The sequence below is a fragment of the Leopardus geoffroyi genome, chromosome B1, assembly GCF_018350155.1.
Source record: "Leopardus geoffroyi isolate Oge1 chromosome B1, O.geoffroyi_Oge1_pat1.0, whole genome shotgun sequence".
Classification (NCBI taxonomy): Eukaryota; Metazoa; Chordata; class Mammalia; order Carnivora; family Felidae; genus Leopardus; species Leopardus geoffroyi.
Window position 1 is genome coordinate 18,070,284 of NC_059327.1, and position 9,988 is coordinate 18,080,271.

The 9,988-nt window shown below is 35.9% G+C and overlaps 1 non-coding gene across 1 annotated transcript; it reads right to left on the reverse strand.

Annotated features, from left to right (window-relative positions):
* Nucleotides 1–8,127: 8,127 nt before the first annotated feature.
* On the reverse strand, nucleotides 8,128–8,235 carry LOC123596544. Its single transcript, XR_006711720.1, has one exon. It is a non-coding gene; the product is annotated as a U6 spliceosomal RNA (small nuclear RNA).
* Between the last annotated feature and the right edge of the window lie 1,753 nt (nucleotides 8,236–9,988).

Genomic DNA, 9,988 nt, shown 5'->3' on the forward strand with positions numbered 1-9,988 from the left:
TTCAACATTTGAAAATCAATTAATGGAATCCATTATATCAACAGACTAAAGAAGTCAGAGATGTAGTAATATACATGATGAGGAGGAGGAGGAAGTGGAGGGGGATGGCTTTTTCAGGAACTCTGAGACTATGTATTTTTTTTCTAATGTAGACCCCATGCCCAGCATGGAGCTCAACAGGGCTCAAACTCATGACCCTGAGATCAAGACCTAAGCTGAGATCAACAGTCGAACGCTTAACCAACTGAGTCACCCAGGCACCACAGGAACTCCAAAACTATCTAAAAGAACATATCCTTCCAGTGAACTCCATGTATCACTAAGTTTGGCTAGTTCATGGGAAACAAGAAAAAAAAAATCAATGACTTAACAGACTTAGAGGTAAACTTGGGAGTCCACCCAGACTCCACATTTAACACCACAATATAATATCTCACGTCATTTGACTTAACCTTACTTTGCAAGAGTAAATAACAAAATACAACAGACATGTCTATTCCATGAAACTGTATAAGCACCGTGACTGTACTTCACGAAATCACCTTAAAAGTCAAAATTCAATCCAAGCCAATATGTTTTGTTTAACATACTGAAGAAATGTCTCCAGTTTTGGATTTAAGTGACACAGTATTAAAATCATGAGGTTTTTCATTAAAATGTGAGAAAACAATCTATATGCAAAGCTATGTTTAGGGTATGTGAGGTAGGGCTGAATTTTAAAAAGTCAACTTTTATAAACTAAAATAAAATTTTAAATTCACTGGGCTGAAATACACTAAATATCCTATATCTTGATGGGGAGAGAACAAAAGGGCCACAATGCAGTTTTATATATATTGCTCTTATTTTGAAAATAATTCCATTAGAAAAATAAAACATAATATTCTAAATGTAAACCTAAGTCCCAAATACCACCACTGAACTTAAATGAGAGCTCTCTATCATTGGGTAGACAGAGTTTCTGCTTGAAGGTTCATCTTTTTCTTTTCATCTTGTACTAAAGCAAACCTTTTATATACTACTGTATATTCCCCATGGTCTTCTACTTCTCTGCATTTACCTCCTTTTTCGAGTGCATACTGCATTTCCATATACTAAAATACTGTCTTACATACTACTGCTTGAACTAAATCTGGCTTTTACACAAAGTTTCATGGGAAATATACTAAGATAGTCGTGAATGGTACAGAAACTACAACCATTTGTCATTTGCCAAGCTATGTTTACACAGTGGCAGAGAAGAAATAGGAAGTAACTTTTTCTTATAACTTGCTTTGTGGGTTTAGCATTACTAGCACAAGGGATTTTCCCCAGATCCTTAATAAGTTAAATACAAATTGCAACAATGTCCTTTTCCAAAACTTATCCTGCTATGTATTATTATTTATATAAGCAACGGCCCCATTTGAAGATAAAGGGAAAGGTCAAGGCAGTTAAGTGACAGTATTTCAGTTTACTACAATAAATTATATACCTGTCAAGTCTCCAGGTTACAAAACTGCATCACTATGGAAGTTTTCAACTTTTTAAACTCTTCTCCCATTTGACTTATAAAATATATATATAAAAAAGTAATTATTTTTCCCATCTGATGAATCCCTTTTGTGATTTCTTAGTTAAAAATATGAAATTTAGGGGTGCCTGGGTGGCTCAATTGGTTAAGCATCCGACTTCGGCTCACGTCATGATCTTGCAGTTTGTGAGTTCGAGCCCCACATCAGGCTCTGTGCTGACAGCTCAGAGCCTGGAGCCTGCTTCGATTCTGTGTCTCCCTCTCTCTCTGCCCTTCCCCTGCTCACTCACTCTCTCTCTCTCTCAAAAATAAATGAACATTAAAAAAATTTTTTTAGATATATACAATTTAGAAACCATGTGTGGTTCCAAGGCAAAAGTATATGGCCACTATAAGTATTATAGTAATAATATGATCTTTCATTGAAGTGACCCTTAAAATAAAAACATCATATTCTAAAATATTCATCAAAGATCCACTAAGTGTTAGAAACTGAGCACTTAAAATACGTATCAAACTTCCAACCAGGTCCCTTGGGAGCTTATCATCCAGTTAAGGTGGGAAGATAAAGAGTAATAATAATAGTAATGATGGTAACAACAGAACTAATTATATGCATTATAATGCTTATATAATACAACCTAGTACATTAATATATATTGATTACTATACTCCAGGCATAAGTCTAAGCATTTTACATATATTAACTCATTTAATACTTAAAACAACCCTACAGAATGGGTATAATTATTATGATTATTTTCATTTTATAGATAAGGAAATTGAGGACAAATGGAAGAAACAGCAGAGATAGAATATGAACCCTCTCTCCCTCTCTCTCTGCCCTTCTCCTGCTCATGCTTGCTCTGTCTCTCTCTCTCTCTCTCTCAAAATAAACATCAAAAAAGTTTAAAATAAATAATAATATTTAAATATAAAGAAACAGGTACATTAAAAGTAAAAGGATGGAGAATGTATACCATGTGAACATTAATAATAAGAAAGGTGAATTGACTCTGTTGATGAAGTATATGTCAGGACAAGAGATATTACCAGGAATAAAGGAGGACATTTCCTGATGCTCTTCAATTCATCAAGAACATGTTAAAATCCTAAATGTGTATATAATAATTCAGTTTAGAGCAGAAGCAAAACAGACTAAAATGACATATTTAGAAATTCACAATTTTAGTTAGAGATTTTAGCCCTTCTTTCTTAATAAGTGATAGGACAGATAGAGATATATTCAGACGTAATACAGAAATGTGAGTCACATTACTAAACAATGTGATTTAACTGACTGATATTTATATGACAGATGCCCAACACCAAGAAAGATCTTGCTGAACCATAAAACAAGCCTCAACTAACTGAAAAGTTTTGAAAAACTGTAGAACATGTTCTCCAACCACAATAGGATTAAATTAAAATTTTGAACATTTGGAAATTGAGTAATATTCTTCTAAATAATCCACAGGCAAAGTAGAGAACACAAGGGAAATTAGAAAATATTTTTAACTGATTTGTTTAAATTGAAAAAAATTTGAGAACAGTAAAATAAAAATTTACAAATAAAGAAAAAATAATGAAACCAAAAGCTAATTCTTTGAAGTAAAAAAATTGATAAAGTTCTAATTATAATACTCTAGAAAGCAAGTAGACCCAAATTATCAACATCAGCAATAAAGGAGGGACATTATGATGCATCTTACAGATTTTAAAGGACTATAAGGAATTACTATGAAAAATGTGATGACAATAACTTTGACAGTTTGGATGAAATGAACATAATCTTTAAACAATTCTACTAAAACTATACAAGAAAAAAATTAAAAATCTAAATAACCTGATTTTGGTTAAAGGAATTTAGTCTGTAATTTAAATCTTCACACAACAGGGGCACCTGGGTGGCTCAGTCGGTTAAGTGTCTGACTTTGGCTCAGGTCATGACCTCACGGTCCGTGGGTTCAAGCCCCGCGTCAGGGTCTGTGCTGACAGCTCAGAGCCTGGAGCCTGTTTCGGATTCTGTGTCTCCCTCTTTCTCTGACCCTCCCTGTTCATGCTCTCTCTCTGTCTCAAAAATAAATAAATGTTAAATCAAAAATTTTTTAAATAAATAAATAAATAAATAAATCTTCACACAACAAAATCTCTGAACCCAAATGGCCTTGCTTGTAAATTCTTCAAAATGTCTATGAAGAACATACTAATCTTACATAAACTCTTTCAGAAGACTTGGGAAGAGGAAATGCTGTCCATAGCATTTTATGAGACCGACATTATTCTGATACTAAAATGAGATAAAACATTATTTCAAGAAAGAAAACTATGGACCATTATCTCTCATGAACACAGAAGTAAAAATCCTCAAAAAAAATTCACAAGTAATATCCAAAAATATGCAAAAAAACAGTTAATTCTCCACGCTCAAGTGAGTTTATCTCAGGAATGATTAAACCTGCTACAGAAATTCAGTACAAGTCACCTTATGACAATAAAGTCTCCTAATCGGCTCTGCCACTCCTCAGGCGCTATTTCAACTCACCTTCTTCTCCAGCATTTACACACACACACACACACACACACACATACACACACGCACATGCTTCCCAATCTATTACAGAAATTAGTGAGAATAAAGGAGAAAAGAATTACTGGAGTCATAGTTATTGGCCTGGGATGGGGTTGTGCTATGGATTTTCTTTCACTTCCCAAAGCCAAGTGAGAATTCCAAGAGATTCACTAAGGGATATTTCATGGAATAACAATAATAACCTTTTCTGATGAGACTGTGAATATCATGACTTAAATAAATAATACAAAAAGAACACTGCTCTATAATATCTGTCTTCCTTAAGGCCCTTTGTTTGGTTAGCACCTGTGATGGGCATGAAGAGACAAAGCAACTAAGACAGGACTAAACTAGCAAAGGCTGGAATCATTTGAAGTGTGAAGCGTGAGAATAAGGGAATGACTTTATGAAAAACGGAGATGAAGACAACAATCTGAAGCTGTATGAGGAAAGGGCAAAAGCAAAAAAGCTATGGTAATGGTTGAAAGATCATATTTTAGAGGAAAGACATGACAGATAAAGCTCATTCAGGGATTTCCTTCTCTTCCTTCTGTATCGTGTCTATAAAATTTGCATTCTTCACTAATGCAGGGAGATGTGTACACAAGGACACATACAGTTGACCCTTGAACAACACGAATTTGAACTGCATGGGTCCACTAATATGTGGATTCTTCTACAAATACAGTAAAATACTGCAAAAGTATTTTCTTTACGATTTTTTTTAAATTCCTTTTAAAAATTTCTTTGATTGTTTATTTATTTTTGAGACAGAGAGTCAGAGCGTGAGCTGGGGAGGGGCAGAGAGAGAGGGAGACACAGAATCCTAAGCGGGCTCCAGGCTCTGAGCTGTCAGCACAGAGCCCAATGCGGAACTCGAACTCACGAACAGCAAGATCATGACCTGAGCCGAAGTCGGATGGTCAACCGACTGACCCATCCAGGTGCTGCGTGATTTTCTTAATATCATTTTCTTTCCTCTAGCTTACTTTATTCTTTTTCTTTGCACGTGTGACAGTGCTCTTTTGATTTTAATTTTATTATCATGACTTTTTTAATGTTTATTTATTTTTGAAAAAGACGAAGAGACAGAATGCAAGCAGGGAAGGGGTGGAAAGAGGGAGACACAGAATCTAAAGCAGATTCCAGGCTCCAAGCTGTCAGCATGGAGCCGGATTCAGGGCTCAAACTCCAGAGCTGTGAGATCATGACTTGAGCCAAAGTCAGATGCTAAACTGACTGAGCCACCCAGGCATCCCTCTAGCTTACTTTATTCTAAGAATACATTGGGGCGCCTGGGGTGGTTCAGTCGGTTGAGTGCCCGACTTCAGCTCAGGTCATGATCTCACGGCTCGTGAGTTCGAGCCCTGCATCGGGCTCTATGCTGACAGCTCGGAGCCTGGAGCCTGCTTTGGATTCTGTGTCTCCTTCTCTCTCTGCCCCTCCCCCGCTCATGCTTTCTCTCTCTCTCTTGCTTTCTGTCTCTCTCTCTCTCTCTCTCTCTCTCAAAAATAAACATTCAAAAATAATTAAAAAATAAAAAAAGAGAATACAGTATATAATACATATATCATACAAAATACATGTTAATCATTCCTTTATGTTACAGGTAAGGCTTCTGGTCAACAACAGGCTATTAGTAGTTCAGTTTTGAGGAGTTATACATGGATTTTTGACTATGTGGTGGTCAGCAACCAACCCTTGTGTTGTTCAAGGGTAAACTGTATACCTTTTCTTTTGCTCAACAGTTCTGGAAGTCTAGGATAAAGTCATATTATTTTGTCCCCTGACTGTGACCCTCAATAAACATTCATTGAATGAAGTACACCCTAACGATGACACCAGCTCTTCCTCCAAATCTGGTCACAGCTGGAGAGTAATTATTTACAGCTCAGTGCAAATGTTCCTCCTCAGTAATGCTATGGAAAACAGCTGCATCTTCCCTAGATACTTTCTATAATAGCACTTATTTAATCATTTTCACATAATCACCACCTGAAGTTATTTGTTCATGTACTTAATTTGTCCACTGTCTTTCCCCCCATTGCCATGTAAACATTATGATAGTGGGGACTTGTATGCTTTCTCACTGCTCTATTCCTAGCCTTTACAACAGTGCCTGGTACATTACAGGTGAACACCATATAGTTGTTGAATGTAGGAAAGGATAAAGGAATAGATTCAGTGGATATTTTGAAAACATTGTGGCCTCTATTCAGAGAGGTTCTTAACATGCAAATTAAGATATACGAGGTGGTATCTCTAGGAGGAGGTACCTGAATCAAAAAATCAGTATTCCTTCTGGAATTCTAATCTAATACTTCAGTTTTAGACCTAAGTACTTAATTTGCATACCAATTACAAAAAACAGAATTAATAATTTCCAAAGATACTTATTATTCAAATTTTGTTGCAAAGAAACAGTATACTTTAAAAGTTAAAAAATGAGAAACTAAATTATATCTTGATTTGAAAGACAGCATTTCAGCTAGTTTGTGTCTCTATCAGTAATGAAGCAGGCCACTCTCACTGGTTTCACATCTTGCTAACAAAGAAGGTAAGCAGGGAGGACTCCAGCTTATCTACTAGTCCTAAACGGAAGTCAAGGTGTTCTGGCTTGTGTCCAGAAACTTTATCAAGATCCTACTTATAAAGGATGGGTTCAACTCAAAGTCACAGACAATCCTGTTTGGCCTCCAGCCATGGTCTCCACCTGAAATAAACACTGAGATTCAGAACCACTTGAAAAGAGCCCTTCAGAAATTTCCTTTGCCCCGCCATGTCTCCTTCTATGCTTGTCTGCACCTTAACCACCACGGCGCCTATTTTAACTGAATGGTTCTTCAAATGATAAAGTAGAATACCAGCTTATAATAAGAAGGTCTTTGCCCATGGGCCCTTCTGTTCGCAGAGAATGGAAGACTAACTGAGCTGATCAATATTATAGTCCTAAGCGTGTGAGAAATGGACAATATAATGCTGCTAACTGGCATCATTCTAAGTGCTAAGTAATAGGAAGAATGTATGTCTGCCATCAATTATGAATAGGAATTCATACTGTGCAGCCTACTATTCAAAGCCACAGTAACTTTATTTTTATAAAGTTGTAAATCATGATTTTATTACAGAAAAGGGATTTTTGACTAGCTTTAGAAAGAACATGACACAATGTGAAAGTGGACGTTTAATAAATACTTCCTTCTGCACTGCACACAGGGAACAGGTAATAAATGCTATTGTCTGACTTGATAATGGTGATGCCTTACACAGTGGAGAGACAATTAATGAATGTTCTTTGATTGATGAAGACACAAGCAGTACAAACATGGATGTTTCTTTGTCAGCTTTCACCCAAATAGTTCTGAACAAAAGCAAAATGTGCTTCAGCCACAGAAGGAACCTAAGACACTGAAATATTAGAATCTTTCTGGTTGTTATGTGTTTCATCTTAATAACAGGTATTTACATATTATTTATTATACACGAGGGACAGCTGTTCTAAGTGCTATAGACATATTAAGTTGCTTAATCCTCAAAGCCACCCTAATGATGCTGATGCTGATAATAATAATAATAATAGTAACAACAACAACAACAATAGGGATGCCTGGGTGGTTCAGTCAATTAAGCCTCCGACTTCAGCTCAGGTCATGATCTCACAGTCCGTGAGTTCAAGCCCATGTTGGGCTCTGTGCTACCAGCTCAGAGTCTGGAGCCTACTTCAGATTCTGTTTCTGCCTCTCTCTGCCCCTCCCCTGCTCACAATCTGTCTCTGTCTCTCTCAAAAATAAATACACATTTAAAAAATTTAAAAAATAATAATTCACTATGATGTTTCCTGCTTTTATAGATGAAAAACAGAAAGCACAGAGAGGTATCTTGCTCAGGGTTACAGCAGTTTTCACTTTGGGCCAATTACATAGAGTACTGCAGTGAACATTCATTTACGAATACACACACACATGTTAAGGGAACATATTTTCTGTTGGGTATATTTTAGATGTGAAATTACTGGGTTATGGGACATACCTATGGCCATTTTTTTTTTATGGAACGCTTCACGAATTTGCGTGTCATCCTTGCGCAAAGGGCCATGCTAATCTTCTCTGTATTGTTCCAATTTTAGTATATGTGCTGCCGAAGCGAGCACGGCCATTTTTAATACATATTGCTAGATGATCTTCCTAAGTGATACTGTCTGAGAATTTTAGTCGTGCCACATTCTTACCAACACTTGATACTGTCTGTATTTTTCATTTTAGACATTCTGGTTAAGTATACAGTGTAATGTCATGTGGTTTTAATTTGAATTTCTCTGATGAGTAATGAAATGTTGATGCATTTATTGGTCATTTGAACATTCTTTTTCTCTAAGTGCCAGTTAAGTGCTTTGCCCAGTTTTGTCAGTTCTCTCAAAATTCATCTGTACGTTCCACACAATCCCACTTTACATCTTAGCAATGTGTATATGTGTGTATATAAATTAACAAGAAAACTGCAGAAATCATATGGAAATGCAAGCATTCAAGCAGAGTCAAGGACATTTTACATTACCAGATGTAATTATAAAGTTAGAGTAATTAGCTCGTTGTGGAATAGGCTACTGGTTAGACAGACCAATAGAGAAGAATAGGGAATGTGTACTTATGACAAAAGTGACAGTGGGGATTTCAATAAATAGTTCTGGTTCAGGATGGAGGAGATGAGGGAGCTAGGAAAAAAAAAGGCAACTTTTTACTGGAAAAATCTTTATCAATAGTAGAAACTGATTACAATGAGATCTTATTTTTTTAAATAAATAATGTGAATAAATTTTGCAAACAACAAAGCACTGGGTAGGTAATACTTGTTACTATTATTCAAAAGAGGAGGAGACCACTGCAATAAAATTTAGCATCAGACAGAGACCTACTAGGTTTCCTCTACTTTTTTCCTGTCCTTTTGTCCCTTAAAACTGTATTTTCAGAACATAGTCTAGTACAGAAGATGTGAATTGACTTCCTAAAGCAAATCTTGGCAGAAAAGGCACACCATTCTGCTATTCCACCTGATCTAAACTCATCACTGAATTTCAACAGTTCCTTGGAAAGTTTCAGAATCTCTCTCTGCCTATAATGGAGACCAAACATATTTTAGAAAACCATTCTTGATTTCCCTAATGAAGGATGTTTGGAATATCTGAAATTTCCTTATCCTCTTGTTGAAATTAATTTGAAATGATGGAACTCTTTCAAAATCAGAGTAGTTATTTTTTAATAGTTCATTACTCATTAGGTCACCCGTAAAATTCAGCCTAATATGACTCAAAACTAGCGCTGAAAACATTTGCAAATTGTATTTAACAGGTTCATGGTTCTGTAATGACCCAACCAAGGCCAAGTTAGCCAAAATGAGTGACTGCTTATTCCAATATATTCTCTCACTTTCCATTCTTGTTTCTTTTAAAGTAATCTGTTTTTAAACAGAGTTCTTACAATGCACTTAGGAGTCTGCAAAATAAAAGTATTCATGAATGAGAAAAGCCTGCAGTTGAAAGAAACTTTTCTTTGAGAGGTGAAAACATGCAGGTCATGTGATTCACAAACCTTGCATCAATTGTGACAATAGTGTTACTCTCAAATAACTACTAATTCCCTACGTGATGCTTCATGCTTCATTCCTTTCCATCTTTTTTTAAAAATGAATTTTAATTCACATGAGTTTTGCGGTAAAATAGTTTCCCAGATGTATGTGCAGGAAATGATAAAAAGAGAGCTGAATCTACAGTTGGAAAGGGATATTCATGGCAGAGTCCAGAAAAAACCCAGACAGTATTCCTAAGGTGCAGAGAGGCAAATTCGTTGGACACTTTTTATTTACCACTCTGGATTGGATAACATTTCATCTATTTTGTGATATTTTTT